The 10720-nt window shown below is 38.3% G+C and overlaps 1 long non-coding RNA gene across 1 annotated transcript; it reads left to right on the top strand.

Annotated features, from left to right (window-relative positions):
• The first annotated feature begins 2557 nt into the window (after window positions 1–2557).
• Window positions 2558–8412, top strand: LOC147842539 (uncharacterized). The gene is made up of 5 exons (XR_015497509.1): window positions 2558–2797; window positions 3065–3336; window positions 3474–3649; window positions 6313–6376; window positions 8330–8412. It is a non-coding gene; the product is annotated as an uncharacterized LOC147842539 (long non-coding RNA).
• The last annotated feature ends 2308 nt before the right edge of the window (window positions 8413–10720 follow it).

Raw genomic sequence — 10720 nt, 5'->3', positions numbered from 1 at the left:
CGCACAAACATCTCTAGGGTTTGCAGAGAATGGTCCAAAAAAGAGAAAATATCCAGTGAGCGGCAGTTCTGTGGATGCAAATGCCTTGATGCTAGATATCAGGGGAGAATGGCCAGGCTGGTTCTCTCTCTCTCTACACACATAGATATATATAGTGGTATTGGTATCGAAAACATTTTAACAAAAAGTATTGGTATCATATTGAATTTATAAATTGTGGTATCGCCCATCCATAGTTAATAATATTGCCCTTAAAACTGTTTAAAAGCTGTTTTTATTGAAGCTGAAATAAAACAAATAAGACTTTCACCAGAAGAAAAAATATTATAGGAAATCTTTGCTCTGTTCATAAACTGATCATTTCTGTATCTTTTTTGATATATTGATCACTCCAGCTATTAAAGACAGATCTGTCTCTGTCAGAAAGAGATGCATAAATGAGAACACTAGTGAGCAGTTTATGAAGACCATATCGCTGGCACCAAGTATATCTGCAGATTCTGTTGATTCTCTCCTTGATTTGTTCAATTCTAAAATTGAGAATGTCATAAATGACATCGCTCCTGTTAAAGTCAAGAAGATGACTGGCAGGCAAAAGGGATCTTGGACAAGGTCACCTAGAGTACAAATGATGAAAAGACAGTGCAGAAAAGCTGAGCGTATGTGGAGAAAGACGAAATTAGTAGTCCATTATAATTTCTATAAAGACAGTCTTCATGCCTTTAATATGGAACTAAACATTGCTTAGAAACTAGAAGTTCCAAGAGTTCAGTCAAAGCAGGGTGAATCGGATTTTAGCCACTATGCCCCTCGCTGCTGGAATCAGCTTCCAGAAATGATCAGATGTGCTCCAACATTAGGCACATTCAAATCAAGACTGAAAACACATCTGTTTAGCTGTGCCTTTACTGAATGAGCACTGTGCTGCGTCCGACAAATTGCACTATCATGTTTTTCTCTTCTTCTTCATTCTTTTATATCACATTTTACCTGTTTTTATGTTTTGTTTCGTTTTTACGCATTTTTATTATTTGTTTTTATTTTTATTTTACTTGTTTCTTTTATTCTTGTTTATGTAAAGCACTTTGAATTGCCACTGTGTATGAAATGTGCTATATAAATAAACTTGCCTTGCCTTGCCTTGTTCAACATTATTGGGGAAATATTTGAAAAAGAAAAAAAAATTGAATAATTTTGATGTCAACTCTTATCAATTTTTTTGATATTTGGGTTCATTATGTGCTCAATTGTATTGAAATTAATGATACTGCTTAGGAAAATTAAGCAGTGTGACGTTTCAAATGTCCTACAAACTCCAGTTCTGCACACCAGTCAGAGAAAGCGGCAAATAAAGCAAGCCGGTATTTAATCACAAGCTTATTGTCAGTTTCCATTACTGTTTTTGGCTTGGCCGCAGTGCTGCGTCACCGGAGGAAAATAAGCAAGGCGCGAAAAAGGTTGAATCAGCATTTCTTAAGGAGCAGCAGTTTTCTGGGGAGACGCCAAACACTCCGAATGCGAGTGGCTTCTTGTTTGTCACTGTTTTGCTGTGAAATATTGACAAGGTGAAAGATTGAGACCCTTCCGTTCCCTCTTCCTCTGACAAAATGGAAAGAAGATAGTTGATCTTCAGCAAATATGACTTCAGAGCATCAGACAGGCTATCAATCATTGATCAGGCTCTTAGACTCGCCGCCGGTGTTTTATTTGAGTCTTGTTTTTTAACTTTTCATCTCTTTGTCTCAGCAGATCTGAAGGGGAGATGAGCTTTCTGGGTTTCTTAAAATAGTCATATTCGGCGGGTCCATAGAGTAGCACAGGCCTGATAATTGTTAGGCTAAAACAATCTATATGATTATATACAAGCAGCGTATAATCAGATCGCTGATTAAGAAACACCAGCTGGCTGCCTTAAGCCTTCATTACACAGATGATCCACGATAATCACTGAACCGAAGACATTTAACCCACATTTACTTAATGCTTTATTTCAGCCAATTATTTATTCATTTTTCTTTTTTGACTGCTGATTTAGGGGCGGAGCGGTCGTGCAGTGGATGGCGATGTCACCTCACAGCAAGAAGGTCGCTGGTTCATGCCTCAGGTGGGTCATTTGGAATTTCTGTGTAGAGTTAGCATGTTCTCCATCGTGTTCATGCGAGTTTCCTCCGGGTGCTCCAGTTTCCCCCATAAGTCCAAAGACATGCGCTTATAGGTGAATTGGGTACGCTTAATTGTCTGTAGTGAATGTGTGTGATTGTGAATGAGTGTGTAAGGAAGATGATTGTGGTACTTTAATATATATACACCACAGCGAGTTTATTACACACTCACTGGCCACTTTATTAGGGACACCTGTCCAACTGCTCGTTACCGCAAGGGGGCGTGATCAGGGGGCCCCGCGTTGTCACGATTGTCAATAATTGTAAATCCGGCAACTGCAATAATCAAACTCTTGGGAACAACTGTGGTCGGAACCAAAGTTCAGAGGTCTGTGTTCTCTGAACACCTCTCAAGCGGTGGACTACTTCATTCTGATTGCTTGCCGCCGAACCGCGTTATAGCTCATATCATAAAGTTGACATGATTTCAACTATCCTCGACGCTTACACTGGAGAAGACGTGCCGCGCTGTTTCTCGCCGCCGGCTCGCATTGAAAATGAATGACTTCTGGCTACTGTGACACTCTCGCCGCTTTCGGTTTGTGATCGCTCCTCAGTTTGTGAAGGCTTCCCCGCGTTGTCGCTCCACCCTGCCTCCCTTCCCCGCTCCTCAATTTGTGATCGCTTCCCCGCAAGTGGTGCTCGCTGCAGAGCCATTTGAGGAGAGGTGAGCTCCAGCGAGGGGGAGCTTAAGCTTGAGCTCCACCTTTTTTGCACCTCTTCTACGAGTGATGTCACTGGGGGTAGGGTTAGGGGTGGGGTTGGTGTACGCATTAAAACAGCTTACAGGAGGAGGAGCGACAGCTCATGCTCCCCCTCGCTGGAGCTCAGCTCTCCTCAAATGGCTCTGCAGCAAGCACCCTCTCCTTCCCCGTGTTGTCTCTCTTCGGGGGCCCCGTCAGTGATCCCTGCAGGGGCGCCTCCGCATTTTGCGCTACGCCACTGGGTCAGGACGATCTGCTGCATTTTAAACCGAGCATCAGAATGGAGAAGAAGGGTGATTTAAGTGACTTTGAATGTGGCATGGTTGTTGGTGTCAGACAGGCTGGTCTGAGTATTTCAGAAACTGCTGATCTACTGGGGTTTTCACGCACAACCATCACTAGGGTTTACAGGGAATGGTCCGAAAAGGAGAAAAGATGCAGTGGGCGCAAATGCCTTGTTGATGCCAGAGGTCAGAATGGAATGTCCAGACTGGTTTTAGCTGATAGAAAGGCAACAGAATCTCAAATAATCACTCGTTACAACCAAGGTATGCAAAAGAGCATCTCTGAACAGGTGCTGACCATGTCCATCCCTTTATGATCCCAGTGTATCCAATGGCCCTCCACAGTCACCAAATCTCAATCCAATAGAACACTTTTGGGATGTGGTCACAGGGGCGAACAGGGACAAATGGAAGTCCGACAGTTTTCCGGGAGACAGAGCAATACAGGAGATGGGTCTGAAAAACAGGAGACTCCCGGGAAAACCGGGATTGTTGGCAGGTATGATTATAAAAGCGCCTATTTGAATTCTATAGTTGCTATTGTATCACACCCTGCTGAAAAATCCAGCCTAAACCAGCCTAGGCTGGTTGGCTGGTTTTAGCTGGTTGATCAGGCTGGTTTTAGAGGGGTTTTGGCCACTTCCAGGCTGGTTTCAAGCCATTTCCAGCCTGGTCTTAACTGGTCAGGCTGGGAGATGACCAGCTAAAACCAGCTTGACCAGCCTAGCCAAGCTGGGAGTCCAGCCAAAACCAGCGAAATCTAGCTTAAACCAGGCTGGTCAAGCTGGTTTTAGCTGGATTTGGCTGGTCATTTTCCAGCCTGACCAGCTAAGACCAGGCTGGAAATAGCTGGAAACCAGCCTGGAAATGGCCAAAACCGCTCTAAAACCAGCCTGGTCGACCAGCTAAAACCAGCCAACCAGCCTAGGCTGGTTTAAGCTGGATTTTTCAGCAGGGAACTATAAACATAACCCAATACTGAAATAAATGTTCAAAAACACTATAATATTTACTATAAATTACCATAATATTTTTTTTCTTGAGGTCATTCATCTGTGATTAAAAAAAAAAAACGTGCCCACGATCTCCGTCACTGTTGACGTTTCCAGGCAGCAAAACAGTGAGTTTCCAAAAGTGTCCGACCGACTTCTAATGTATTTTTTGAGCCCTCCTCTTACTGCAGCTGCCCGCTCATCTACAATACAGTAAAGGCGAGGCGGATCTCAAAAAAGTCTATTCTCACCAGATATTGATTACATCCTCATAACTTCAAATTGGGTCGGCCCATTTCGAAAACAGCCGTCCGTCGCTGATTGGGCCAAATTCTTAACATTTAGTATTATTACTATTATTATTATCATCATCATCAACATAATATTCACATCTTTCAAAAGATAAAAGCTGTCTGCATGTAAAAACAATACATATATATATATATATATATATATATATATATATATATATATATATATATATATATATATATATATATATATATATATATATATATATATATATATATATAAAAACATTTCTAAACTGATCGGCTAACATTTAAAAAATGGAATTTTGCATTTTGGAAAAAAGCTGTAACATAAGAAAAAGTGAAGCGCTATGAATATCTGGATGCACTGTAAGTCTTTAAAGTCACTTTAAGCTGAATACTAGTGTCTTGAAAAAATATCTAGTAAAATATTTTGTAGTCATCATGGCAAAGATGAAATAAATCAGTTATTAGAACTGAGTTATTAACAGTGTTGGGGAGTAACTAGTTACATGTAACGGCATTCATTCATTCATTCATTCATTCATTCATTCATTCATTTTCTTGTCGGCTTAGTCCCTTTATTAATCCGGGGTCGCCACAGCGGAATAAACCGCCAACTTATCCAGCAAGTTTTTACGCAGCGGATGCTTTTCCAGCCGCAACCCATCTCTGGGAAAATGTAACTGCATTACGTAATTTAATTAAAAAATAAAAGTAGCAGTAATTAGTTACAGTTACTGAGAAAAATGTGTAATTAAATTACAGTGACTTAAGAAAATGATAAAAATTAAAAATGGGGTTACATCCATATATGTTGAATATTATTAATCTGTTGCTTTGCCTGTTTTTATGCACAATGCCTTTTGTTAAGGCCATTTATTAAAGAGCTGCTATTCTGATGCTTTTGATTGGTTTTCCAGTTTGAGGATTCTTTGTTTTTGCTTTATATACTATAACTTCGTTCTGTTTGGTACAGCAAATTATTTACAGTAAATAATTAAAATGAACAATTCTGTCTTATATGTTTTATTCAACAATCTCACTGCAATTTGTAACTTTTTCATTTAGTGGCTAATTCCTATGAATTCATATGATCTATTTCGTACATTTTAGTACGATTTGCTCATCCCCCAATGACGGTTGGGTTTAGGGGTGGGGTTAGGTACCACGCCTCCTTTTTAAAATCGTACAATTTTGTACGATTGAACTCATACGAATTCGTACGAATTAGCCACTGAACTGGTAAAAACGGATAATACTTACGTTTTCTCTTGAGATCAGGCTGGTTTTATTGACAGTTTTATTGATCACTAAGATGTAATTGACTTGGATCTAAGTTGCTTCAATTTAAAAATTAAAATGGCAAAATAGTTTAGAAGTAATTTTATTGCAAATGCCACAAAAATCACCCTGCACAACTAGCGAAAATTTAGATTTTGTAACAACAGTTTGTTGTTATAAGGTCTGATTTTGTGGTGGCTGTACTTTAGATGTTGACTGATTCTAGAGATGAGATATGTTGTGATTCTAACAGTAAACAGAGCTAGTGTAAGGTCACGCCTACTCAGCGTAAATGCTTGAAAATTATTTAGTTGAAAATATCCATTAGAAACCTAAAAGTAATCAAAAAGTAATCAGATGTAATCATTTACTTTACTTTTATAAAGTTATCGAAAAGGTACACTCCTTATTACATTTTAAATAGGGCAGTTTGTAATCTGTAATCTTTTACATTTCCAAAGTAACCTCTCCAACACTGGTTATTAAAACTGTTATGTTTATAAATGTACCGTGGAAAAAAAAATCTTCTTTCCTTTAAACAGAAATTGAGGAAAAATTATACAGGGGGGCTAATAATTCTGATTTCAACTGTATGTTTTATTCATGTCAAACAGGTGTGGAAACAAACCAGAGCGCACTGATGCACTGCAGCACTTTCTCCTTGTCTTAACGAATGAGGTGAGTGCTTTTTATGACACATGCGATGAAAGCGGTATCATAAATGCAAATCGCAAATCATGAAAGTTTAAACTGGAGCAAGTTGGAGGGTTGGTCCGAACGCGAGGGAGATTAAGAGAGATTAAACCTGCTTAATACCTGGACGCCTCTCGCAGCGACAGGAAAGGTGACTTTAGCTCAGAAAGGAAAGAGTCGAGCGTCTGGAAGTGAGAGAAACTGCGGATGAAGAAAGATGAATGTTAATACTAAGTGGAAGTGATTGTGTTTATTTATCATTCTGATGCATTTAAACGTTTTGAGACGTTTATACATGATGTAACTACAATGCAATATGATTCTAGATTGGTTTTGCTGATTTTTGTGGCTTTTTGGAGCTTGACGTATGTTGTTACTTTAGAAACTGCTGCATAAAGATGCATCTTATTTTGTGTTTTACTTTTAAAAAGTCAGAATTCAGAGTTTTTGAACAGCATAAATGTATCCAGATTTCTGACACAAAACATTTTGCAGGGTATAGTCTCAGATTATTTTGGAATGAAGGCTAGTCCACCTAGTAAATCTAAATTATTTGTTATATGAGAAAATAATTATTCACAGCATTTCCTAATTATTTCTTAAAAAAATGTACTAGAATTAAAAGTAAAAAAAAAAAAGTGAAAACTAATCTTATTAGCCCCCTAAAAACCCCCATAAGTCTCAAAAACTAAAGAGATGCTTATTGATTTTCATTTTTTCTCTGTTTTCTAATGCATCTACTAGAAAAAACGGTTAAGTTTGTAAGACAGAGAGTGAGAATACAAACCTAGGCACTATCCTGGGGTGTGTTTCCCAAACAACGACGTAACTCGTGGCTGAACTATTATAGTACGATGGATTATTTGGGAATAGAACGAGGTGGTGACGAGTGTTTCCCAAAACTGTAGTTTCTCTGTCACAGATCCATCGTTTGAATCGTTTGATGCTCTAAACGGGGTGGAGTAACTACTTCTTTAAAGAAGAACCCCATCATTTTTGGTGCAAATTGTATTGTTTTACACCCACACGCATTAAAAAAAAATCCAATATTAAATTTGGTGAAAACATGCACTCGCTTTCTATATTAATAGAAATATATGTAACCAGCACATATAGGGCCTGTGTTTCCTTTACAAATATTATTGAGAAGTTGAACATTACATATTCTATTATAAAACATAAAATCACTTACAAAAGCTAACATGTATTCTAATATCATATATAAATCATATAAAAAAAATTAATAATGAGGCCATTTATTAAGAAATGAAATTTAATATTTATTATTTTTTAGGAAATTAAGAAAATCCTACTTTAATAATGATGATGATGATTATTATTATTATTATTAAGTTGAATACTGTTTATTTATTTATTTTTTAAGTTTACTTACAATTTGATAATGACTGAAGAAATGTTCTAACCAACAGCCCCATGTCATTTACAGTACAGTTGCTTAATAAATAACCTACTATAAATTAAAAGCATTAATGAATCCTGTGTTTTTTGTTTTCACAAGTTTTGGAGACGTAACATAAATTCCGCCTTTTTAATAATAGGGCACCTATAGCTTTCACCAAGAGGCTGTGTTCAAAATTACATCAATGTTTTATAGGGCACCTATGGTGAAAAATCAACTTTTCAAGCTGTTTGGACAGACGTGTGTAGGTATAGTGTATAGACCATCATATTTGGGTGATTTAAATACACCTTGTCCTTTTTTTTTTTTTTTTTTAATTTAACAACCTAAAAACGGTGGACGTATTGGAGCGGTTTTTAGATCGACCGCAACTTGACGTAGGAGTGCGGTCCCCCCGCCCACCAATATTGATTGACAGGCGCGCATTACCATATCCTTAGTTTGTTGTTTTTACGTTCACCTTTTTCAGCGTGAGTCTAAGCGATGTCACTAAAGGAACACTCTTGTTCTATTTTTAGATGTAAGGCTCATTGGGCTCAACACAAGATCAACATTCACCACATGATCGCTCTCATCGGCTCTCATTGTTTGTAACTTTAGGTGAGTTTGCAAACCTGTGTTCTTTTCATTGCGTCTTCCTTAAACTTCAGCCGTCTGCATTTCTCGCGGTCAAAGAAACTCCCTGTTATTTTAACTAGGTGCAGCTGGAAAGTGTGAGCGCGTTGCCTCGTGTGCGCATCCATCCATTGGAAATGAAATAACAAACTTGCCTCAAGCAGGTCGCACACCAGAAGCGCCACTCGGCAGCGTGCAGCGTCATGCATTTTAAATTCTAAACATAGGTTTCTATCAGGGTATGCACAACGGTGCCTCAAGTTGGCAGCTGTACGTGACTCGGGACACTTCATATATCTGGTGCACCACAGAGCGCCATCTGAATAGTTTCATTTTAAGTAATATGCGAATGTGCGTGCCTGGTGTGCCATGTCACTGCTTGCATCTGGTGCATCAGTCAAAGTTAATTCAGTGTGCGTGGTTATTAGTCTCTGAGTAACTTTTAACCTAGCACACAGTTGGCTGTAAAACTATACAAAAACACAAATGATTTTGTAGTCTCTGCTTGGTCTGTGTCCGAGTCGTATATATATGGCTGAATGCTGGTCCTCTCACTCATGTTGCTTCTCTCTGTCTGCCTGTCTGTTGCCAAACAAAAAGCTGGGGAGCTATTGGCTCCGCCCCCTTGTTAAGTTGGGCAGGAAGTCGAAACAAATTTTCATGTGAAGCAACACACCCCTAAAACACTGACCTGTGTACACGCCCCCAAAATAACTTTTTTTTTTTTTTTAAACACATTATAATAAAACAAATTTGAATTGTGTTTGGAACTGAACCTAAACTGGCACACTCAGAACCATAATATTAATATTTAATCTTAAAAAAGAGTTAACTAGGCGCCCTTTTAAAGTGCACTGCGAAGGGAGCAGAATTGTAAACATGAAGCTCGCTAAAACTGAACTGTAAAAACACTTTGAAAGCAAATTATACCCAAGAGTGATGACTTTATTTATTTATTTATTTATTTTTTTATAATTCCAATTTTAAATGTTAGAATGTTCTAAATCAGGGGTTCCCAAACTTTTCAGCCCGCGACCCCCAAAATGACAATGCCAGCGAATTCCTGGAAGTCCCAGAGTAAAATGAGCAAATATAATACACTGGTGTTTTGGAATATAGAAAAACCATCTTGATGCCGTTTTATCTGTTTTTATATAACTTATTTTTAATTTATTTATACTTGTCTCTTTTATTCCTGTTTATCCAAGCAGGGGTTCCCAAACTTTTCAGCCCGCGACCCCCTAAATGACAATGCCAGTAACTTGCGACCCCCAATACCCTCTGAGGTGGTTATAAACACAGAAACCTTGCATGCAATGGCACTCACACACCAACAGACCCAAGTCTATTCTTTGTTTAATTTTTTAATGTATGTAAGTGCTGTAAATGGGCCAGAAAGTTTAACCTGGTGTTATAAAAATCAATCACAGATGCTATTTCTGTGTCTTTAATATGATGTAATTACCCCAGGGGTTGCAATCCAATAGAACTAGTAACTATAAGCTACTATAGTAACTATATAGTATATAATAACTATAAACGGCTATTAGTTTTTTCTCTTTAGTTGGTCATGAATAAAATATGTTAATTCTTATAGCTTAATAAAAATAAGTAGATTTTTGGAAATCACCAGGCGACAATCAAAAATCCGATTTCAATTTTTTTTGCCTTCCAACGATTATGAAAAATCATTAATCGAGATAAACGATTATTACATCATTTACCGCCCCCTTTCCAGTTGTACACGTGTTGATCTTAAATGTGCGAAAGACAGCATGATTCTGTGTGCCGCGCACACACAGAATTGAGGCATGCAGTCAGCATTCGGTCTAACTCGCACACTGAGACGAGCAGAGCGCAGTCAGCGCACACATCTAAAGTCATCTTAACGTGAGCGCTTTAATGGTCAAATAGGGGTCAAAACGCTGTGTTTAGTGATTATTCGTGTCAACCATCATTTGTGTAATAAACAAACGAGTTAAGAATCAAAAGAGACGCGAAAGAGAAACTATTAAAGAGACAGCGCGCTATAATCCTTCTGCCGCCTGTTTTTATGTTTATTAATCAAACAACAAATGGAGAACATGCCTCTGCTCTTGACTGAAGGTCTTTTGCAGCTAAAGTGTTTCTTAAAGTGAAGATGCTTAAAGCACAGTTTGTTTTATATTTTATTCTATTGTATTTATTTCTCCTTCCTTTACAGGGTGGAAAATAACTCATTTGAAGCAGGGGCGCCTCCAAGGGGTGGCCAGGGGTGGCCACGGCCACCCCTCGGTAAACTCTGGCCACCCCTG

The sequence above is a fragment of the Danio rerio genome, chromosome 8 (genome assembly GCF_052040795.2).
Source record: "Danio rerio strain M-AB ecotype USA chromosome 8, GRCz13ab, whole genome shotgun sequence".
Classification (NCBI taxonomy): Eukaryota; Metazoa; Chordata; class Actinopteri; order Cypriniformes; family Danionidae; genus Danio; species Danio rerio.
This window is presented reverse-complemented; position numbering and strand designations above follow the sequence as displayed.